Source organism: Pristiophorus japonicus, chromosome 8 (assembly GCF_044704955.1).
Source record: "Pristiophorus japonicus isolate sPriJap1 chromosome 8, sPriJap1.hap1, whole genome shotgun sequence".
In the NCBI taxonomy this organism is placed as follows: Eukaryota; Metazoa; Chordata; class Chondrichthyes; family Pristiophoridae; genus Pristiophorus; species Pristiophorus japonicus.
In genome coordinates, this window is record NC_091984.1 from 50,519,149 (window position 1) to 50,543,647 (window position 24,499).

The 24,499-nt window shown below is 45.0% G+C and overlaps 1 protein-coding gene across 3 annotated transcripts in view; it reads left to right on the plus strand.

Annotated features, from left to right (window-relative positions):
• Positions 1–24,499, plus strand: part of b4galt2 (UDP-Gal:betaGlcNAc beta 1,4- galactosyltransferase, polypeptide 2) — a 628,374-nt gene that overhangs the window by 531,065 nt on the left and 72,810 nt on the right. The window lies entirely within an intron of this gene.

A 24,499-nucleotide genomic window follows, 5' to 3' on the forward strand; every position in this document is an offset into this window, starting at 1 on the left:
CTGATCCAGAGTCAATGGAATGTTGGAAAATGACTGTCAATGCATCCGCTATTTCCAAGGCCACCTCCTTAAGTACTCTGGGATGCAGTCCATCAGGCCCTGGGAATTTATCGGCCTTCAATCCCATCAATTTCCCCAACACAATTTCCCGACTAATAAAGATTTCCCTCTGTTCCCCCTCCTTACTAGACCCTCTGACCCCTTTTATATCCGGAAGGTTGTTTGTATCCTCCTTAGTGAATACCGAACCAAAGTACTTGTTCAATTGGTCTGCCATTTCTTTGTTCCCCGTTATGACTTCCCCTGATTCTGACTGCAGGGGACCTACGTTTGTCTTTACTAACCTTTTTCTCTTTACATACCTATAGAAACTTTTGCAATCCGCCTTAATGTTCCCTGCAAGCTTCTTCTCGTACTCCATTTTCCCTGCCCTAATCAAACCCTTTGTCCTCCTCTGCTGAGTTCTAAATTTCTCCCAGTCCCCAGGTTCGCTGCTATTTCTGGCCAATTTGTATGCCACTTCCTTGGCTTTAATACTATCCCTGATTTCCCTTGATAGCCACGGTTGAGCCACCTTCCCTTTTTTATTTTTACGCCAGACAGGAATGTACAATTGTTGTAATTCATCCATGCGGTCTCTAAATGTCTGCCATTGCCCATCCACAGTCAACCCCCTAATTATCATTCGCCAATCTATCCTAGCCAATTCACGCCTCATACCTTCAAAGTTACCCTTCTTTAAGTTCTGGACCATGGTCTCTGAATTTACTGTTTCATTCTCCATCCTAATGCAGAATTCCACCATATTATGGTCACTCTTCCCCAAGGGGCCTCGCACAATGAGATTGCTAATTAATCCTCGCTCATTACACAACACCCAGTCTAAGATGGCCTCCCCCCTAGTTGGTTCCTCAACATATTGGTCTAGAAAACCATCCCTTATGCACTCCAGGAAATCCTCCTCCACCGTATTGCTTCCAGTTTGGCTAGCCCAATCTATGTGCATATTAAAGTCACCCATTATAACTGCTACACCTTTATTGCATGCACCCCTAATTTCCTGTTTGATGCCCTCCCCAACATCCCTATTACTGTTTGGAGGTCTGTACACAACTCCTACTAACGTTTTTTGCCCTTTGGTGTTCTGCAGCTCTACCCATATAGATTCCACATCATCCAAGCTAATGTCTTTCCTAACTATTGCATTAATCTCCTCTTTAACCAGCAATGCTACCCCACCTCCTTTTCCTTTTATTCTATCCTTCCTGAATGTTGAATACCCCTGAATGTTGAGTTCCCAGCCCTGATCATCCTGGAGCCACGTCTCCGTAATCCCAATCACATCATATTTGTTAACATCTATTTGCACAATTAATTCATCCACCTTATTGCGGATACTCCTTGCATTAAGACACAAAGCCTTCAGGCTTGTTTTTTTAACACCCTTTGTCCTTTTAGAATTTTGCTGTACAGTGGCCCTTTTTGTTCTTTGCCTTGGGTTTCTCTGCCCTCCACTTTTCCTCATCTCCTTTCTGTCTTTTGCTTTTGCCTCCTTTTTGTTTCCCTCTGTCTCCCTGCATTGGTTCCCATCCCCCTGCCATATTAGTTTAAATCCTCCCCAACAGCACTAGCAAACACTCCCCCTAGGACATTGGTTCCGGTCCTGCCCAGGTGCAGACCGTCCGGTTTGTACTGGTCCCACCTCCCCCAGAACCGGTCCCAATGCCCCAGGAATTTGAATCCCTCCCTGCTGCACTACTGCTCAAGCCACGTATTCATCTGCGCTATCCTGCGATTCCTACTCTGACTATCACGTGGCACTGGTAGCAATCCCGAGATTACTACTTTTGAGGTCCTACTTTTTAATTTAGCTCCTAGCTCCTTAAATTCGTTTCATAGGACCTCATCCCTTTTTTTTACCTATGGCCTTAATACTGGAGTAATGCCACCAAATGTGCGCTTTCAAACAATTTTACGTAACATTTCTAAAGCTTTGCATCTGCTCTGCCTGCCTCATCTTTCCTTGCTAGAATCTTACAGCACAGAAGGGAGCCATTCGGCCCATTGTGTCTGTGCCGGCTCTTTGATAGAGCGATCCAAGTGTCCTACTCCCCTGCTCTTTCTCCATAGCCCTGCAAGCTTTTCTTTTTCAAATATATATCCAATTCCCTTTCAAATGTTACTATTGAATGTGCTTTCACAACCCTTTCACAAAGTGAATTCATAGAAACATAGAAAATAGGTGCAGGAGTAGGCCATTCGGCCCTTCGAGCCTGCGCCACCATTCAGTCAGATCATGGCTGATCATTCACCTCAGTACCCGTTCCTGCTTTCTCTCCATAGCCCTTCATCCCTTTAGCCGTAAGGGCCATATCTAACTCCGTCTTGAATATATCCAATGAACTGGCATCAACAAGTCTCTGCGGTAGGGAATTCCACAGGTTAACAACTCTCTGAGTGAAGAAGTTTCTCCTCATCTCAGTCCTAAATGGCTTACCCCTTATCCTTAGACTATGTCCTCTGGTCCTGGACTTCCCCAACATCGGGAACATTCTTCCTGCATCTAACCTGTCCAGTCCCGTCAAAATTTTATATGTTTCTATGAGATCCCTTCTCATCCTTCTAATCTCCAGTGAATACAGGCCCAGTCGATCTAGTCTCTCCTCATATGTCAGTCCTGCCATCCTGGGAATCAGTGTGGTGAACCTTCGCTGCACTCCCTCAATAGCAAGAATGTCCTTCCTCAGATTAGGAGAACAAAACTAAGCACAATATTCCAGGTGAGGCCTCACTAAGGCCCTGTACAACTGCAGCAAGACCTCCCTGCTCCTATACTCAAAGCCCCTAGCTATGAAGGCCAACATACCATTTGTCGTCTTCACCGCCTGCTGAACTTGTATGCCAACTTTCAATGACTGATGCACCATGACATCCAGGTCTCATTGCATCTCCCCTTTTCCTAATCTGTCGCCATTCAGATAATATTCTGCCTTCGTGTTTTTGCCACCAAAGTGGATAACCTCACATTTATCCACATTATACTGCATCTGCCACACGTTTGCCCACTCACCTAACCTGTCCAAGTCACCCTGCAGCTTTTAGCATCCTCCTCACAGCTCACACTGCCATCCAGCTTAGTGTTATCTGCAAACTTGGAGATATTACACTCAATTTCTTCATCAAATCATTAATGTATATTGTAAAGAGCTAGGGTCCCAGCACTGAGCCCTGCGGTAACCCACTAGTCACTGCCTGCCATTCTGAAAAGGACCCGTTTATCTCGACTCTCTGCTTCCTGTCTGCCAACCAGTTCTCTATCCATGTCAGTACATTACCCCCAATAGCATGTGCTTTAATTTTGCACACCAATCTCTTGTGTGGGACCTTGTCAAAAGCCTTTTGAAAGTCCAAATACACCACATCCACTGGTTCTCCCTTGTCCACTCTACTAGTTACATCCTCAAAAAATTCTAGAAGATTTGTCAAGCATGATTTCTCTTTCATAAATCCATGCTGACTTGGACCAATCCAGTCACTGCTTTCCAAATGTGCTGCTATTTCATCTTTAATAATTGATTCCAACATTTTCCCCACTACTGATGTCAGGCTAACCGGTCTATAATTACCCGTTTTCTCCCTTCCTCCTTTCTTAATAAGTTGTGTTACATTAGCTACCCTCCAGTCCATAGGAACTGATCCAGAATCGATTGACTGTTGGAAAATGATCACCATTGCATCCATTATTTCTAGGGCTGCCTCCTTAAGTACTCTGGGATGCAGACTATCAGGCCCCGGGGCTTTATCGGCCTTCAATCCCATTAATTTCCCTAACACAATTTCCTGCCTAATAAGGATCTCCTTCAGTTCCTCCTTCTCACTAAACTCTCGGTCCCCCAGTATTTCCGGAAGGTTATTTGTGTCTTCCTTCGTGAAGACAGAACCAAAGTATTTGTTTAACTGGTCTGACATTTCTTTGTTCCCCATTATAAATTCACCTGAATCTGACTGCAAGGGACCTACATTTGTTTTCACTGATCTTTTTCTCTTCACATATCTATCGAAGCTTTTGCAGTCAGCTGTTATGTTCCCAGCAAGCTTCCTCTCATACTCTATTTTCCCCCTCCTAATTAAACCCTTTGTCCTCTTCTGCTGTATTACAAAATTCTCCCATTCCTCAGGTTTGCTGCTTTTTCTGGCCAATTTACATGCCTCTTCCTTGGATTTAACAATATCCTTAATTTCCCCTGCTAACCACGGTTGAGCCACCTTCCCCGTTTTATTTTTACTCCAGACAGGGATGTACAATTGTTGAAGTTCATCCATGTGACCTTTGAATGTTTACCATTGCCTATCCACCGTCAAACCTTTAAGTATCACTCGCCAGTCTATTCTAGCCAAGTCACATCTCATACCATCGAAGTTACCTTTCCTTAAGTTCAGGACCCTAGTCTCTGAATTAACTGTGTCACTCTCCATCTTAATAAAAAATTCTACCATATTATGGTCACTCTTCCCCAAGGGGCCTCGCACAACAAGATTGCTAATTAGTCCTTTCTCATTACACATCACCCAGTCTAGGATGGCCAGCCCGCTAGTTGGTTCCTCGACATATTGGTCTAGAAAACCATTCCTAATACATTCCAGGAAATCCTCCTCCACCGTATTGCTACCAGTTTGGGTAGCCCAATCAATATGTAGATTAAAGTCGCCCATGATAACTGCTGTACCGTTATTGCACACATCCCTAATTTCTTGTTTGATGCTCCTACTATTGTCTCTTTCATCCCTGTTCTCTTTTTCTTCAGTGTTTACTTTTACTCAAAATATATTTGAGCCAACCTACATTTGGGTATCTTGACGAATCCATCTGTTTAGGTTCAACCTGATTCTATCCTATATTCCCGGGGCCCTGAGAGTCTGCATCCCAGAGTATTTAAGGAAGTGGACCTCGAAATAGTGGATGCATTGGTGATCATTTTCCAACAGTCTATCAACTCTGGATCATTTCCTATGGACTGGAGGGTAGCTAATGTAACACCACTTTTTAAAAAGGGAGGGAGAGAGAAAGCGGGTAATTATAGACCAGTTAGCCTGACATCAGTAGTGGGGCAAATGTTAGAATCAATTATTAAGGATGAAATAGCAGCGCATTTGGAAAGCAGTGACAGGATCGGTCCAAGTCAGCATGGATTTATGAATAGGAAATCAGGCTTGATAAATCTTCTGGAATTTTTTGAGGATGTAACTAGTAGAATGGACAAGGGAGAACCAGTGGATGTGGTGTATTTGGACTTTCAAAAGGCTTTGACAAGGTCTCACACAAGAGATTAGTGTGCAAAATCAAAGCACATGGTATTGGGGATAATATACTGACGTGGATAGAGAACTGGTTGGCAGACAGGAAGCAGAGAGTCGGGATAAACAGGTCCTTTTAAGAACGGCAGGCAGTGACTAATAGCGTCCGCAGGGCTCAGTGCTGGGCCCCAGCTCTTTGCAATATACATTAATGATTTGGTTGAAGGAATTGAGTGTAATATCTCCAAGTTTGCAGATGATACTAAACTGGGTGGTGGTGTGAGCTGTGAGGGGAATGTTAGGAGGCTGCAGAGTGCCTTGGACAGGTTAGGTGAGCGGGTAAATGCATGGCAGAAGCAGTATAATGTGGATAAATATGAGTTTATCCACTTTGGGGACAAAAACGCGAAGACAGAATATTATCTGAATGGCGGCAGATTAGGAAAAGGGGAGATGCAACGAGACCTGGGTGTCATGGTTTATCAGTCATTGAAAGTTGGCATACAGGTACAGCAGGCGGTGAAGGCGGCAAATGGTATGTTGGCCTTCATAGCTGGGGGATTTGAGTATAAGAGCAGGGAGGTCTTACTGCAGTTGTACAGGGCCTTGGTGAGGCCTCACCTGGAATATTGTGTTCAGTTTTGGTCTCCTAATCTGAGGAAGGACGTTCTTGTTATTGAGGGAGTGCAGCAAAGGTTCACCAGACTGATTCCCAGGATGGCAAGACTGACATATGAGAAGAGACTGGATCAACTGGACCTTTATACATTGGAGTTTAGAAGGATGAGAGGTGATCTCAAAGAAACATACAAGATTCTGACGGGATGGGACAGGTTAGATGCAGGTCGATTGTTCCCCATTTTGGGGAAGTCCAGAATCAGGGAACACAGTCTTAGGATAAGGACTAGGCCATTTAGGACTGAGATGGGGAGAAACTTCTTCACTCAGAGAGTTGTTAACCTGTGGAATTCTCTACCGCAGAGTTGTTGATGCCAGTTCATTGGATATGTTCAAGAGGGAGTTAGATATGGTCCTTACGGCTAAGGGGATCTAGAGGTATGGAGAGAAAGCAGGAAAGGGGTACTGAGAGAATGATCAGCCATGATATTGAATGGTGGTGCAGGCTCGAAGGGTCGAATGGCCTTCTCCTGCACCTATTTTCTATGTTTCTGTACACCATGCGTGGCTGTGACAGCTTGCTCTCGGGTGTCTACCTATGCCATTCTGAACCAACTGCTAAGATATGCACGAGAACAACCTGGAGAGGATTATCCTCATGATTTTCTTCTCCTTCCCGGTGGGAAATTGTCTGGCCTCTGTATTTCCCTTCCCCACAGCCATGCAGCTGAGACTGAGCGCTTAGCATGTAGAGGCGTTCTCATCCCATATTTCTGCTGTGTCACATTAGTGCTCCACCGCAATGCCTCACTGGATTTTACTATCATTTCTTAAATGTCCTCCGCTTAATAAGGAGGGAGTTCATGTTAAAAAATAAATGACATATTGAACTATGAATCCAGCTCTGCTGCTCACTACATTGCTCAAGAATTTCCTGAGCAGTACCACCATAGTAATGACAAAATTACAACAATCACCATTATTACAACTACAAGCATGGCAGGAAATTATGATGTTAGTATATAGTGCCACAACATCAACATTTCCTGGGACATTTGGCAACACCGAGAAGCTGATCATGCAAGCTCTGGCCTCCCCCTTCACAACAGCGGTGATCGCAAATCTTCGGAATTTGCACTAGTTTTTGTGCCACTGGCTGAATAGCCAGATTTAAGTGCCCCTGTTCACTCAGATTCAACTTGCATAAATGGTGACGTCAAGGATACTCGTACAGTAAACCAGAACAGTTTATTAGACACATACAGCAGTCATTAAACAAACTTGGACAGTAACCAATTAATTGGTTGGCACACACAGACTTTACTTCCCGTACAACCAAGCACGATGGTACGTGCTGACGTGGGATGCTGGGCCTGCTCGGCTGGTCACCCTCTCTTCTGTCTTTTCTGTAGTCGATCAGGGGTCTGAAACTTATCTTTTTTATACCTTTTACAATGCGTGATCACCACGTTCCTGATCCTGATATCATTAATGGTTGGTTGGAGCTTGGCTAACAAGGGAAATTTGGGATGGTGTTAAATCCAAGGAAGAGGCATATAAATTGGCCAGAAAAAGCAGCAAACCTGAGGACTGGGAGAAATTTAGAATTCAGCAGAGGACGACAAAGGGTTTAATTAGGAGGGAGAAAATAGAGTATGAGAGAAAGCTTGCTGGGAACATAAAAACTGACTGCAAAAGCTTCTATAGATATGTGAAGAGAAAAAGATTAGTAATGACAAACGTAGGTCCCTTGCAGAGAGAATAAGGTGAATTTATAATGGGGAACAAAGAAATGGCAGAGAAATTGAACAAATACTTTGGTTCTGTCTTCACGAAGGAAGACACAAATAATCTTCCAGAAATACTATGGGGCCAAGGGTCTAGCGAGAAGGAGGAACTGAAGGATGTCCATTAGTCAGGAAATTGTATTGGGGAAATTGATAGGATTGAAGGCCGATAAATCCCCAAGGCCTGATAGTCTGCATCCCAGAGTACTTGAGGAAGTGACCCTAGAAATAGTGGATGCATTGGTGATCATTTTCCAATAGTCTATCGAGTCTGGATCAGTTCCTATGGACTGGAGGGTAGCTAATGTAACCCCACTTTTTATAAAAGGAGGGAGAGAGAAAACGGAGAATTATAGACCGGTTAGCCTGACATCAGTAGTGGGGAAAATGCTGGAATCAATTATTAAAGATGAAATAGCAGCGCATTTAGAAAGCAGGATCGGTCCAAGTCAGCATGGATTTATGAAAGGGAAATCATGCTTGACAAATCTTCTAGAATTTTTTGAGGATGTTAGTAGAGTGGACAAGGGAGAACCAGTGGATGTGGTGTATTTGGACTTTTAAAAGGCTTTTGACAAGGTCCCACAGAAGAGATTGCTGTGCAAAATTAAAACATATGGTATTGGGGGTAATGTATTGACGTGGATAGAGAACTGGTTGGCAGACAGGAAGCAGAGAGTCGGGATAAACGGGTCCTTTTTAGAATGGCAGGCAGTGACTAGTGGGGTGCCGCAGGACTCAGTGCTGGGACCCCAGTTATTTACAATATACATCAATGGTTTAGATGAAGGAATTGAGTGTAATATCTCTAAATTTGCAGATGACACTTAACTGGGTGGCGGTGTGAGCTGCGAGGAGGATGCTAACAGACTGCAGGGTGACTTGGACAGGTTAGGTGAGTGGGCAAATGCATGGCAGATGCAGTATAATGTGGATAAATGTGAGGTTATCCACTTTGCTGGCAAAAACATGAAGGCAGAATATTATCTTAATGGCGGCAGATTAGGAAAAGAGGAGGTGCAACGAGACCTGGGTGTCATGGTACATCAGTCATTGAAGGTTCGCATGCAGGTACAGCAGGCGGTGAAGAAGGCAAATGGCATGTTCACCTTCATAGCTAGGGGATTTGAGTATCGGAGCAGGGGGGTCTTACTGCAGTTGTACAGGGGCTTGGTGAGGCCTCACCTGGAATATTGTGTTCAGTTTTGGTCTCCTAATCTGAGGAAGGACGTTCTTGCTATTGAGGGAGTGCAGCGAAGGTTCACCAGACTGATTCTCGGGATGGCAGGACTGACATATGAGGAGAGGCTGGATCGACTGGGCCTGTATTCACTGGAGTTTAGAAGGATGAGAGGGATCTCATAGAAACATGTAAAATTCTGACGGGACGGGACTGGTTAGATGCAGGAAGAATGTTCCTGATGATGAGGAAGTCCAGAACTAGGGGACACAGTCTAAGGATAAAGGTTATGCCATTTAGGACCGCGATGAGGAGAAATTTCTTCACTCAGAGAATTGTGAACCTGTGGAATTTTCTACTGCAGAGAGTTGTTGATGCCTGTTCATTGGATATATTCAAGAGGGAGTTAGATATGGTCCTTATGGCTAAAGGGATCAAGGGGTATGGAGAGAAAGCAGGAAAGGGGTACTGAGGTGAATGATTAGCCATGATCTTATTGAAGGCTCGAAGGGCCGAATGGCCTACTCTTGCACCTATTTTCTATGTTTCTATGTTCAGTTGGTGATTGGTCATTCTGTAACACTGGGTCACTTGTTCAATGCAATTATCTGAAAATATTCTGTTCTCTTACAAAATCATTGTTGTAAAACATTTCTGCAAAACTTAGCAGTTTCACCCCAGGTATAGAATAATAGAAATTTACAGCATGGAAGGAGGCCATTTCGGCCCATCATGTCCGCACTGGCCGACTAAAAGTTATCCAGTCTAATCCCACTGTCCAGCTCTCGGTCCGCAGCCCTGTAGGTTACGGCACTTTGGGCCAAAGTTTCCACACGCGCCGACAACGGCGCAGTCCCGACCTGGACGCCCGTTTTTCGCGCCACAAGGTGCGCCTAAAAAAATCCTCGGTATTCTCCACCTACTTGCAGGTCCTCTGGCCCTCGGCGCAGCCAGCACGAGCTGTGGGGGGGCGGAGCCAGGTCCCTGCGCTGAAAACAGTGCCGGGACCTATGCACATGCGCGCTACAGTGGGCACGCAAGTGCAGTAGCTCCAGGCGCCGAACTGTGTGGGAGGGGCCCGAAGCACGCAGCCCCTAGCCCTGGCTGAATGACCTCACTGGGGCTGCGTGAATAAGGCTCCTCCCACGGCCAGCTCCTGCTCCCCCCCCCCCCCCCCCGACCAGACCCGACACCCGCTCCCCGACCCCCCACTGCCTCCGGACCAGAGCCGACACCCGCTCCCCGCCCGCCCCCCTGCCTCCGGACCAGACCAGACCCGACACCCGCTCCCCCCACCCCTGCCTCAGGACCAGACCCGACACCCGCGCCCCGACCCCCCACTGCCTCCGGACCAGACCAGACCCGACACCCGCTCCCCCCACCCCTGCCTCAGGACCAGACCCGACACCCGCTCCCCGACCCCCCACTGCCTCCGGACCAGAGCCGACACCCGCTCCCCGCCCGCCCCCCTGCCTCCGGACCAGACCAGACCCGACACCCGCTCCCCGACCCCCCACTGCCTCCGGACCAGACCAGAGCCGACACCCGCTCCCCGCCCGCCCCCCTGCCTCCGGACCAGACCAGACCCGACACCCACTCCCCGCCCGCCCCCCTGCCTCCGGACCAGACCAGAGCCGACACCCGCTCCCCCCCCCCCCCCCCCCCCCGGACTGACTCGACCCGACCCGCGCTCCTGTTCCCGCTCCCCGCCTCCCCGACTGGACCCGACCCGACTCGCGCTCCCGCCCCCCGACCCGACCCCCCCCTCACTGGACCTGACCCAACTCCCGCTCCCGGACTGGATCCGACCTGACCTCCCCCCCTCCCTCTCTCTCTCTCTCGCTCCCTCCCCCCTCCCTCTCTCTCTCTCCCTCCCCCCTCCCTCTCTCTCTCTCTCTCCGCCCCCCCCTCACTCTCTCCCTCCGCCCCCCCCTCACTCTCTCCCTCCGCCCCCCCCTCCCTCCCTCCCTCCCTCTCTCTCCCCCCCTCTCGCTCTCTCTCTCTCCCTCTCTCTCCCCCCCCCCTCTCCCTCTCTCTCCCTCCCTCCCCCCGAACCGAACCTCCCCGACCCGACCCGACCGAACGCCACCTACCTGTAAATCTGGTGCTGGGGACGGGCCCTGCCCGAAGTCTCGGGCCCGGCCCATTCAGCCTTCGGTCAAGAAAGGCCTGCCTGAAGCATTTTCACACAGGTAGGAAGATGGTTTATTTAATCTTTTCTTTGCTTATAAATGTTTATTCATGTTGGATTTATTTGTATAATATTTGTATAAGTATAAATAAGGATTTATTGTAGAATTTAATGACTTCCCTTCCCCCCCCTCCCCCCACCTCGTTCTGGACGCCTAATTTGTAACCTGCGCCTGATTTTTTAATGTGTAGAACAGGTTTTTTCAGTTCTACAAAAATCTTCACTTGCTCCATTCTACTTTAGTTTGGAGTACGTTTTCACTGTGGAAACTTTCAAATCAGGCGTCAGTGGACGGACACGCCCCCTTTTGAAGAAAAAATTCTGTTCCAAAGTAGAACTGTTCTACCTGACGAGAACTGCAGAAAAAAAAATGTGGAGAATTGTGATTTCTAAGATAGTCCATTCTCCACCAGTTGCTCCTAAAAATCAGGCGCAAATCATGTGGAAACTTGGGCCCTTTAAGTGCACATCCAAGTATTTTTTAAATGTGGTGATAGTTTCTGCCTCTACCAGCCTTTCAGGCAGTGAGTTCCAGACCCCCACCTCTCTCTGAGTGAAGTAATCTCCCCTCATATTTGCTCTAAACCTCCCACAATTAATTTAAATCTATGCCCCCTGGGAGTTGACTGCTTAGCCAAGGGAAACCGGCCCTTCCTATCCACCCTATCCAGGCCCCTCATAATTCTATATACCTCAATCAGGTCTCCCTTCAGTCTCCTCTGTTCCAAAGAAAACAGACCCAGCATCTCCAATCTTTCCTGATAGTCAAAATTCTCCAGTCCAGGTGATATTCTTGTAAATCTCCTCTGCACTCTTTCCAATGCAATCACATCATTCCAGTAATGTGGTGACCAGAACTGTACACAGTACTCCAGCTGCGGCCTAACCAGTGTTTTATATACTTCAAACATAACGTCCTTGCTATTGTATTCCATGCGTCAACTAATAAAGGCAAGTATTCCATTTGCCTTTTTAACCACCTTATCTACCTGGCGTGCTACCTTTAGGGATCTCTGGACCAACACTCCAAGGTTCCGTTGATCCTCTACACTTTTCAGTGTCATACCATTTAATGTGCATTCCCTTGCCTTGTTAGACCTCCCCAAATGCATTACCTCACAATTATCAGGATTGAATTCCATTTGTCACTGTTCTGCCCACCTGACCAGTACATTGATATCTTCCTGCAGTCCGCAGATTTCTTCTTTATTATCATCCACAGAGCCGATTTTAGTGTCATCTGCAAACTTCTTTATCATACCCACAACATTCAAGTCCAATTCATTGATATATACCACAAAAAGTAAGAGACCCAGTAATGAGCCCTGTGGAACCCCACTGGATACAACCTTCCAGTCACAAAACACCCATCAACTATTACCCTTTGCTTTCTGCCTCTGAGCCAATTTTGGATCTAACTTGCCACTTTGCCCTGCATTCTATGGGCTTTTACTTTCATGACCAGTCTGCCATGTGGGACCTCAGCAAAAGTTTTGCTAAAATCCCTATACTCTACATCGTACGCACTGCCCTCATTGACCCTCCTGGTTACCTCCTCGAAAAATTCAATCAAGTTAGTCAGACACAACCTTCCCTTAACAATTTCATGCTGACTGTCCTTGATTAATCTATGTCTTTCCAAGTGAATATTTATCCTGTACCTCTGGATTTTTTCCAATTCTCCCTTTTTAAACAAAGGTACAACATTCGCTGTCCTCCAGTCCTCTGGCACCGCACCTGTAGCCAGAGAGGATTGGAAAATGATGGTCAGAGCATTTGTTATTTTCTTTTTTGCTTCTATTAACAGCCTGGGATACATTTCATCTGACCCTGGGGATTTATCCATTTTTAAAGCTGCTAAGTCCCTTAATACTGCCTCTCTCACTATGTTTATCTCATCTAATATTTCACACTCCTCCTCCCTCATTGCAAAGTCTGCATCACCCCTCTCTTTTGTGAAAATGGATGCAAAGTATTCATTAAAAATCCTACCTATGTCTTCTGCCTCCACAAACACATTTCCTTTATGCTCTTTAATAGGCCCCAATCTTTCTCTAGTTATCCTCTTGTTCTTAATGTATTTATAAAACATCTTTGGGTTTTCCCTGATTTTACTTGCCAACATTCTTTCATGCTCTCTCTTTGCTTTTCTGATATCTTTTTTAATTGCACCCTGCACTTCTTATACTCCTCCAGAGTTTTTGCAGTGTTGAGTTCTTGGTATCTGTCATAAGCTTCCCTTTTTTTCATTATCTTACGTTCAATGTCCCTTGACATCCAGAGGGCTTTAGATTAGTTAGACCCACCTTTCTTTTAAGGGAACATACTTGCTCCGTACCCTTAGGATCTCCTCCTTGAATGCCTCTCACTGCACTGACACTGATTTACCTTCAAGTAGCCGTTTACAATCCACTTTGGCCAAATTGCATCTCAGGTGAACAAAATTGGCTTTACTCCAATTGAGAAATTTTTTTCCTGGTCCACGTTTGTCCTTTTCCATAACTACTGTAAATCTTACTGAATTATGATCACTAGCACCAAAGTGCTCTCCCACTGATACCCCATCCATCTGCCCCTCTTCATTCCACAAAACCAAGTCCAGAACCACCCCCTCCCTTGTTGGGCTTGTTACATATTGGCTAAAGAAGTTCTCCTGAATGCATTTTAGGAATTCCGCACCCTCTGTACCATTCATCCTACTTTTTTCCCAGTTAATATTAGGATAGTTGAAATCCCCCACTATTACAGCTCTATAGATTTTACACTTTGCAGCAATATGCCCACATATTTGTTGTTCTATCTCCCTCTGAATGTTTGGGTGTCTTATAGAAAGGGTCTTTCAGTAGTGTGATCGCCCCTTTTTTCTTCTTTAATTCAACCCATATGGCCTCATTTGATAACCCCTCTAGAGAGTAGATATTGCAGGGTTGGCAGCTTTGAAAGTGGATAAGTCCCCAGGCCCAGATGAAATGAATCCCAGGCTGTTGAGCGAAGCAAGAGAAAAAATAGCAGAAGCTTTGACCATCATTTTCCATGGATTTGGGCATGGTGCCGGAGGACTAGAGGACAGCTAATGTGGTACCCTTGTTTAAGAAGGGAGAAAGGGATAGGCCGAGTAATTACAAGCCTGTCCCCCTAACCTCTAGTGGGAAAATTATTGGGAAAAATCCTGAAGTACAGGATAAATCTACATTTAGAAAGGCGAGGATTAATCAGGGACAGTCAGCACGGATTTGTTCAGGGATGATCGTGTTTGTGGGATTAGACTAGATAACCTTTTGTGAGCTGGTGCAGACACGATGGTAAGTACATCATGGAATCTAATGCGGTCAGAATGATGATCTGGACTAATTTCGATTGCTTGGATGGGTTGGAGAGGAATTTTCCCAGATTTTTTTCCCCCAATTGGCCTGGGTTTTTATCTGGTTTTTTGCTTCTCCCAGGAAATCGCATGGCTCCAGGTGGGGTGGAATGTAAAATGTTGTGATACATGGGGTATTGCAGTTGTGTGGGGCGGATTTGTTGGGCCAGATGCTGCTTGCTTGTCTGCCATTGTTCTTTGTTCATAGGTTTATATGTAACCTTCAGGGCTGCTGACCGAGGGGGGTGTGTGGCTCTTTGTCCGCTGGCACTGACACGATGGGCCAAAATGGCCTCCTTCTGCGTTGTAGATTTGTATGTTTTTACATCATCCCTTCTCACAGTTGTAATTGTTTAATTAATACTGCAACCCCCCCCCCCTCCTTTTTTACCCCCTCTCTATCCCATCTGAAAACCCTGTAACCAGGAATGTTGAGCTGCCATACCTGTCCTTCTTTCAGCCATCTCAGTAATAGCTATAATATCGTACTCCCAAGTGTCGATCTGTGCTCTCAGTTCATCTGCCTTATTCCCTATACTCCTTGCATTGAAGTATATAACATTTAGTATTGCCAAACTCCCTTGTTGTCTATTTTCCAGCCCTTGTTCCCTCTGTCTTCCAAATTCACTTTCTACTTTTCTGCTCCCCAATTCCAGTTTCGCTTCTTTCCCCACTGAGTCTATTCTCGGGTTCCCATCCCCCTGCCAAGCTAATTTAATTTAAACCCTCCCCAACAGCACCAGCAACACTCACCCACAAAGATATTGGTCCCGGCTCTGTTGAGATGCAACCCATCCAGCTTGTACAGGTCCCACCTCCCCCAGAAACGGTCCCAATGACTCAGGAATCTAAAGCCCTCCCGTCCGCACCATCTCTCCAGCCATGTATTCATCTTCTCTATCCTCCTATTTCTGTACTCACTAGCACGTGGCACCGACAGTAATCCGGAGATTACTACCTTTGAGATCCTGCTTTTTAAACTGTTTCCTAGCTCCCTAAGCTCTGCCTGCAGGACCTCATCCATCTTTCTACCTATGGGGAGTGTTTGCGAATGCTGTTGGGGAGGGGTTCAACTAATATGGTAGGGGGATGGGAACCTATGCAGGGAAACAGAGGGAAGTAGAATGGGGGCAGAAGCACAAGATAGAAAGAAGAAAAGTAAAAGTGGAAGGCTAAAATCAAAAAGGGCCACATTACAGCAAAATTCTAAAGGGGCAAAGTGTGTTAAAAAGACAAGCCTGAAGGCTCTGTGCCTCACTGCGAGGAGTATTTGTAATAAGGTGGATGAATTAACTGCACACACAGCAATTAATGAATATGATATGATTGGCATCACGGAGACATGGCTCCAGAGTGACCAAGGCTGGGAACTCAACATCCAGGGGTATTCAACATTCAGGAAGGATAGACAGAAAGGAAAAGGAGGTGGGGTAGTGTTGCTGGTTCAAGAGGAAATTAACGCAATAGTAAGGAAGGACATTAGCTTGGATGATGTGGAATCTGTTTGGGTGGAGCTGCGGAATACCAAAGGGCAGAAAACGCTAGTGGGAGTTGTGTACAGACCACCAAACAGTAGTAGTGAGGTTGGGGACAGTATCAAACAGGAAATTAGGGATGCATGCAATAAAGGTACAGCAGTTAGCATGGACGACTTTAATCTACATATAGATTGGGCGAACCAAACTGGTAACAATACGGTGGAGGAGGATTTCCTGGAGTCTATTAGGGATGGTTTTCTCGACTAATATGTCGAGGAACCAACTAGAGGGCTGGCCATCCTAGACTGGGTGATGTGTAATGAGAAAGGACTAATTAGCAATCTTGTTGTGCGAGGCCCCTTGGGGAAGAGTGACCATAATATGGTAGAATTCTTTATTAAGATGGAGAGTGACACAGTTAATTCAGAGACTAGGATCCTGAACTTAAGGAAAGGTAACTTTGATGGTATGAGACGTGACTTGGCTAGAATAGACTGGCAAATGATACTTAAAGGGTTGACGGTAGATAGGCAATGGCAAACATTTAAAGATCACATGGATGCACATCAACAATTGTACATCTTGTCTGGAGTAAAAAAAAAACGGGGAAGGTGGCTCAACAGTAGCTAACAAGGGAAATTAAGGATAGTGTTAAATCCAAGGAAGAGGCATATAAATTGGCCAGAAAAAGCAGCAAACCCGACGACTGGGAGAAATTTAGAATTCAGCAGAGGAGGACAAAGGGTTTAATTAGGAGGGGGGAAATAGAGTATGAGAGGAAGCTTGCTGGGAACATAAAAACTGACTGCAAAAGCTTCTATAGATATGTGAAGAGAAAAAGATTAGTGAAGACAAACGTAGGTCCCTTGCAGTCAGAATCAGGTGAATTTATAATGGGGAACAAAGAAACGGCAGACCAGTTGAACAAATGCTTTGGTTCTGTCTTCATGAAGGAAGACACAAATAACCTTCCGCAAATACTAGGGGACCAAGGGTCTAGTGAGAAGGAGGAACTGAAGGAAATCAAAAGGCTTTTGACAAGGTCCCTCACAAGAGATTGGTGTGCAAAATTATAGCCCATGGTATTGGGGGGTAATGTACTGACATGGATAGAGAACTGGTTGGCAGACAGGAAGCAGAGAGTAGGGATAAATGGTCCTTTTCACAATGGCAGGCAGTGACCAGTGGGGTGCCGCAGGGCTCAGTGCTGGGACCCCAGCTATTTACAATATACATTAATGATTTAGATGAAAGAATTGAGTGTAATATCTCCAAGTTTGCAGATGACACTAAGCTGGGTGGCGGTGTGAGCTGTGAGGAGGACGCTAAGAGACTGCAGGGTGACTTGGACAGGTTAGGGGAGTGGGCAAATGCATGGCAGATGCAGTATAATATGGATAAATGTGAGGTTATCCACTTTGGTGGCAAAAACGCGAAGGCAGAATATTATCTTAATGGCGGCAGATTAGGAAAAGGGGAGATGCAACGAGACCTGGGTGTCATGGTACATCAGTCATTGAAAGTTGGCATGCAGGTACAGCAGGCGGTGAAGAAGGCAAATGGTATGTTGGCCTTCATAGCTAGGGGATTTGAGTATTGGAGCAGGGAGGTCTTACTGCAGTTGTATAGGGCCTTGGTGAGGCCTCACCTGGAATATTGTTTTCAGTTTTGTTCTCCTAATCTGAGGAAGGACGTTCTTGCTATTGAGGGAGTGCAGCGAAGGTTCACCAGACTGATTCCCAGGGTGGCAGGACTTGCATATGAGGAGAGACTGGATCGACTGGGCCTGTATTCATTGGAGTTTCGAAGGATGAGAGGGGATCTCATAGAAACTTGTAAAATTTTGACGGGATTGGACAGATTAGATGCAGGAAGAATGTTCCCGATGTTGGGGAAGTCCAGAACCAGAGGACACAGTCTAAGGATAAGGGGTAAGCCATTTAGGACCGAGATGAGGAGAAACCTCTTCGCTCAGAGAGTTGTTAACCTGTGGAATTCTCTACCGCAGAGAGTTGTTGATGCTAGTTCATTGGATATATTCAAGAGGGAGTTGGATAAGACCCTTACGGCTAAAAGGATCAAGGGGTATGGAAAGAATGCAGGAAAGGAGTACTGAGGTGAATGATCAGCCATGATCTTATTGAACGGTGGTGCAGGCTCGAAGGGCCGAATGGTCTACTCCTGCACCTCTTTTCTATGTTTCTATGTCATTGGTACCGATATGGACCACGACCTCTAGCTGATCACTCTCTTTCCCCCGCAGAATGTCTTGCAGCCGCTCGGGTGACAGCCTTGACCCTAGCACCAGGGAGGCAACATACCATCCTGGAGTTCCGACTGCGGCCTCAGAAAAGCTTGTCTGCTCCCCTGACTATTGAGTCCCCTACCACTATTGCACTTCCATTTTTCTTCCTCCTCCCCCTGTGCAGCTGAGCCACCCTTGGTGCCGTGGACTTGACTCTGGCTGCACTCTCCGGAAGCACCATCGCCCTCATCAGTACTCAGAACAGAATATAACTTACCTTGCCACAACACAAGACTGACATAGAAAAGAAAAGACTTGCAAAAATAATTATTCATTTAATGCAGCTTTTACCACTTTACAGTCCCCACCTTGAGGATGAGATTTTAGATTTTATACCGATTCCTCACCTCTTTTTTAGGGCCTATGCTTTTCACACATGTTGATAGGGGATAGAGTGCGAGTTTACAGTGGCAGCAATCAGCAGCTTAGTTTTTACCTCCTTAACCATAGCTTTCAAGTGACATATAATGATTAGTAATGTCATTAGTACAAATACTTGTTAGATAACCAAAGCATGAGAGAGAATGCTTATCCATGGAGGAATTTCGATATCTCGTCCCAAATCACACCACGATGTGTCATCACCCACCTCTGAAATTTTTTTAGACACTTCCTTATTTTCCTGCTGTAGAGTATAATAATGGTGCTGTGAGTCCTTGAAACATGCCATCCAATCCTCCAGGGCCTTTGGTAACTTGGGAATGTCATAGCCAAATTTTATGACATGCTCATGTAACTCGTGCCTTAATCCATCACTAACCTGTATGTCCACTTCTGCGGGAGCTTTTATATCGCTGGGGGTTTTGGTCCCAATTATAATTGTCTTGGTAGGGGTAAAGCAGTATCTTCCCGGGATAATAGCACAACTGACCTTTCCGTGATGGTAATAGTCCGACAAAGTGATAAAGCAGTATTCTCCTTTTCCTTTGTAGGCTATCTTTGTAAGGGCCCATCACCTCCATAATACAATTCTCACTCTGTTGATTCCAGTCAAAACTGCATGTCATCAATACATGATCATATAGATCATACGGATATATATATGCATTCTTGCTGTTGCTACATCCCTGCAGGTTTGGTTCCAACCAGGTCAGTTCTTCCAGCCGCGTTACCCACTGCGGGGCTGTCAGGAACCAACTTCCCTCATAGTACTCCTATATTTTCTACTCTAAATGGGATTGGGCATGGTTTGATTTATAAGGCTGGGGAGCTGGATAGTCATTCCCAATAACCTCTTGATTCCCCACCTCGTGACATTTACGTTTTACTGGGTAAACTTTAACCAAGTTTTTAATCTTGCACACCTTACTCTTAATTTCAATTCTTCTGATGGGTACCAGTACCTTTAGATCTCTCTTGTTTCATTAAAAGTCAGTTTCGCTGTGGTGTATTTATATCAGTGCCTTGAACAAAAGTTGTATCACACTCCTGAGCCACATTAACCATTTCCTGTCGTGTTGTTGTCAAATACCTGAATATGTCTGAGTCCCGTTCTTCAGTGCATATTCACCATGCATTTCCGCATACTATTTGCCTCATACGCAACATATTTGCACACCGGAGGTTTTCTTCTCTCCCTGCATGGTCCCAATGTTTAGGGTAGTGGCCATGCTATCAAATACATTTACCTCATTGTTCAGTCTTGTCAAAGACACAAACTACTCCAAGAGAAACCTTTTAATAAATGACTCACCTACACTTTCCTGACTTTCAATATAATTTACATTGATACCAAATCAAAAATCCTTTCATGAATCATGCCGATGTGTTTTATATTACTCAGGGTTTCACTCGCACATTTCTTCCTAACCTCTGCTTAAGTTCCTGAAATTCACTTGTAATCACCTATGAAAATGATTTTAGAAAAACTCCCATTTATTACCCTTCCATCTCATTCAGGCGCCCTGGCGAAACTTCCACTATCCAATACAATGTGATCATTACCATATAATCCCTTAATTGGCCTTAAAATATTGCCATTCCAGAGAGCAATTCAGTCTGTAAGATGAGGGATGTTAATTATCTTTAACACAACAGTCTCCCCCCCCCGCCCCCCTAAAATGTATTTGTTAACACAGTCTAAATGGAACCACATAGACTGGATTTAAATGGAACCACATAGACTGGACCTTCTCATAAAATAAGATTTGATTGTCCCCTTAAATTTCCCTTCCCGAGTGCTTGAGCAGCAGCTCATATCAATTTAGCTAATCAATTTTAATTTCACAAAAAAACAATGTCCAGGCTTTGTGATTTAACAAAAGAAAACAGAAGTATTTGCAATGCAAGTCCTTTAACTTCCCTCTCGAGCAATCTGTCTTGGAAGATAACACATGACTCCAAATCTTTAATTCCGAGCAAAAAAAACCCCAAAGTTTTCAGTCCAATTTTGTCACTATTCTGCGGCATTTGAGATCCATCACTGTTAGCACATAAGAAATTAAACTCCGAATATTACTGGAGCTCACACTGCACTGTTCCAGCAAAGTTCAAGCTCTGTAACACCTTGAAGTCATTTCTATATTCAAAAAAAACCACTTGGTAATCTTGTAGCATCAGTACTCATATGGTTCCCTGCTTAAAAGAAAAAAACAGAAAATCCATTGTGCCTTTCCTGTGAGCCCAATGGGTTAATTCGTCAAATCATAAAATTCCTTGCAAATATTCACTTAAAATTAAGAGACTTTTGTTTAATAATGTCCGATATCTTTAAAATTTCATTCAGCAATTCAAAAGTGGCTCCTTGCTGAATTAAGAAAACACCTGTTAGTGGAAAGGGTTAACTTCTTTTTAGGTTTATAAGAAGGTGGAGCAAAACATTGTCTGACGTCATCACGTCATTTCACGTACATTTAAGAAAATCTTTTCCAAACAACCAAACGCCATCTTTTTATTTTAAACTTTCCCTTTCTCCTTTTTATCTGCAACCAAAACCTGTTGCCTTCTACACAGTATTTTTTTAACACTTTCCTCTGGTACATGTTTACGATTGAAAAGACAGTGCTTTGTTACCATCTTCGCCAACTTTAGTCCGAGGCCGATATCGCTGCAAAGAGGGAGGGAGGAAAAACACCTAAAAATAAATTGGGGAAAAAATATTGACAAAGCATTTACAGAACACTTATCTATCGAATCGCTGCAAAAGAATTAAAAAATAATAACTTTAACTTACCTTTTTTGCAGGTCTTCATACTTACTGCTGCTCCAAGGGCTGCAACGCAGCTTTTTACATGTCAGTATCTTTCGCGCAAAATACGGGTGCGCACAGAGCCAATTTCGGGTCTTGCACGGTGGAGCTCCTCTCTCCAGCGCTATTTGAAAACCGCCGCCACAAAATGTCACCGAATTTTCCGCCGACCGGGTTTTTGCCAAAAAAGGTGAAATCGCACCAAAAACCCGGTCGCAAAATCACCGAATTTCTAGCCCTTTGTCTTTTCTGGGGACATGATGAACATTTTAACACTCAACTTTTTCACACATTGTTAAAACTTCCAACAACCAGTACAACACTACAAATGGTTAAAACAGCTTTTGCACAGAAAAGTGGGTGGAGCTAAAACAAACATAACGGATGTTGTGTATGGAGAAAGAGTCAGACTGAACACTGTGAGCTCAAAGTAAAGTGTGACCTTATTCTTTTATTGTAGGTCTCCAGAGTGCCTCTCCAACCTGTGAAGCCTTCTTAAATACCTGTGCTCCCAAAGGATTATGGGATCCCTTGGGACTCCAGGGGATGAGCCTTCTGGTGGCTGTACAGAGTTAATACAAGTATACATATATAACAGATATGGCGAACAACTGGTTTAGCCATTCACTGCCAGATCTGGCTGGACCACATAAAGAATTATTGGGTCCTGCTCTCGTCTGCCAAAATTGCTCACCATTCCAGAATCATACTGGAATGTAAAAATAAATCCCGGCTTCTATTCTCCATTGCTAACCTTTTTAAACCCCTCTCCCCAGTCTCCACTAAAACCTCCTGCAATAAGTTTGAGGAGCTCATGGACGACTTTGTCTCTAAGATTGAAAACATCCGTTCAGTCGCCTCTGCCCCTCCTTCCCCCAGCCCACCGGGCCAAACCTCCTCTAAAGGATCCCCCCTGCCCCAGCCCTGACCTCACATCTTTCTCCAGTTTCTCTCCGATCTCCCCTCATGACCTTTCCATGAGACCCACTTCCTGCTCCCTTGACCCTATTCCAAACTGCTGACCATCCAACTTCCTTTTCTGGCAGGGAGACAGAGGGAAACAAAAAGGAGGCAAAAGCAAAAGACAGAAAGGAGATGAGGAAAAGTGGAGGGCAGAGAAACCCAAGGCAAAGAACAAAAAGGGCCACTGTACAGCAAAATTCTAAAAGGACAAAGGGTGTTAAAAAAACAAGCCTGAAGGCTTTGTGTCTTAATGCAAGGAGTATCCGCAATAAGGTGGATGAATTAACTGTGCAAATAGATGTTAACAAATATGATGTGATTGGGATTATGGAGACGTGGCTCCAGGATGATCAGGGCTGGGAACTCAACATCCAGGGGTATTCAACATTCAGGAAGGATAGAATAAAAGGAAAATGAGGTGGGGTAGCATTGCTGGTTAAAGAGGAGATTAATGCAATAGTTAGGAAGGACATTAGCTTCGATGATGTGGAATCTATATGGGTAGAGCTGCAGAATACCAAAGGGCAAAAAACGTTCGTGGGAGTTGTGTACAGACCTCCAAACAGTAGCAGTGATGTTGGGGAGGGCATCAAACAGGAAATTAGGGGTGCATGCAATAAAGGTGCAGCAGTTATAATGGGTGACTTTAATATGCACATAGATTGGGCTAGCCAAACTGGAAGCAATACGGTGGAGGAGGATTTCCTGGAGTGCATAAGGGATGGTTTTCTCGACCAATATGTCGAGGAACCAACTAGGGGGGAGGCCATCTTAGACTGGGTGTTGTGTAATGAGAGAGGATTAGTTAGCAATCTCATTGTGCGAGGCCCCTTGGGGAAGAGTGACCATAATATGGTGGAATTCTGCATTAGGATGGAGAATGAAACAGTTAATTCAGAGACCATGATCCAGAACTTAAAGAAGGGAACTTTGAAGGTATGAGGCGTGAATTGGCTAGGAGAGATTGGCGAATGATACTTAAGGGGTTGACTGTGGATGGGCAATGGCAGACATTTAGAGACCGCATGGATGAACTACAACAATTGTACATTCCTGTCTGGCGTAAAAATAAAAAAGGGAAGGTGGCTCAACCGTGGCTATCAAGGGAAATCAGGGTTAGTATTAAAGCCAAGGAAGTGGCATACAAATTGACCAGAAACAACAGCGAACCCGGCGTCTGGGAGAAATTTAGAACTCAGCAGAGGAAGACAAAGGGTTTGATGAGGGCAGGGAAAATGGAGTAAAAGAAGAAGCTTGCAGGGAACATTAAGACGGATTGCAAAAGTTTCTATAGATATGTAAAGAGAAAAGGTTAGTAAAGACAAACATAGGTCCCCTGCAGTCAGAATCAGGGGAAGTCATAACGGGGAACAAAGAAATGGCAGACCAATTGAACAAGTATTTTGGTTCGGTATTCACTAAGAAGGACACAAACAACCTTCCGGATATAAAAGTGGTCAGAGGGTCTAGTAAGGAGGAGGAACTGAGGGAAATCCTTATTAGTCGGGAAATTGTGTTGGGGAAATTGATGGGATTGAAGGCCGATAAATCCCCAGGGCCTGATGGACTGCATCCCAGAGTACTTAAGGAGGTGGCCTTGGAAATAGCGGATGCATTGACAGTCATTTTCCAACATTCCATTGACTCTGGATCAGTTCCTATGGAGTGGAGGGTAGCCAAAGTAACCCCACTTTTTTAAAAAAAGGAGGGAGAGAGAAAACAGGGAATTATAGACCGGTCAGCCTGACCTCAGTAGTGGGTAAAATGATGGAATCAATTATTAAGGATGTCATAGCAGCGCATTTGGAAAGAGGTGACATGATAGGTCCAAGTCAGCATGGATTTGTGAAAGGGAAATCATGCTTGACAAATCTTCTGGAATTTTTTGAGGATGTTTCCAGTAGAGTGGACAAGGGAGAACCAGTTGATGTGGTATATTTGGACTTTCAGAAGGCTTTCGACAAGGTCCCACACAAGAGATTAATGTGCAAAGTTAAAAACATAAAAACATAGAAACATAGAAAATAGGTGCAGGAGTAGGCCATTCGGCCCTTCTAACCTGCACTGCCATTCAATGAGTTCATGGCTGAACATGCACTTCAGTACCCCATTCCTGCTTTCTCGAAAGAGAGAA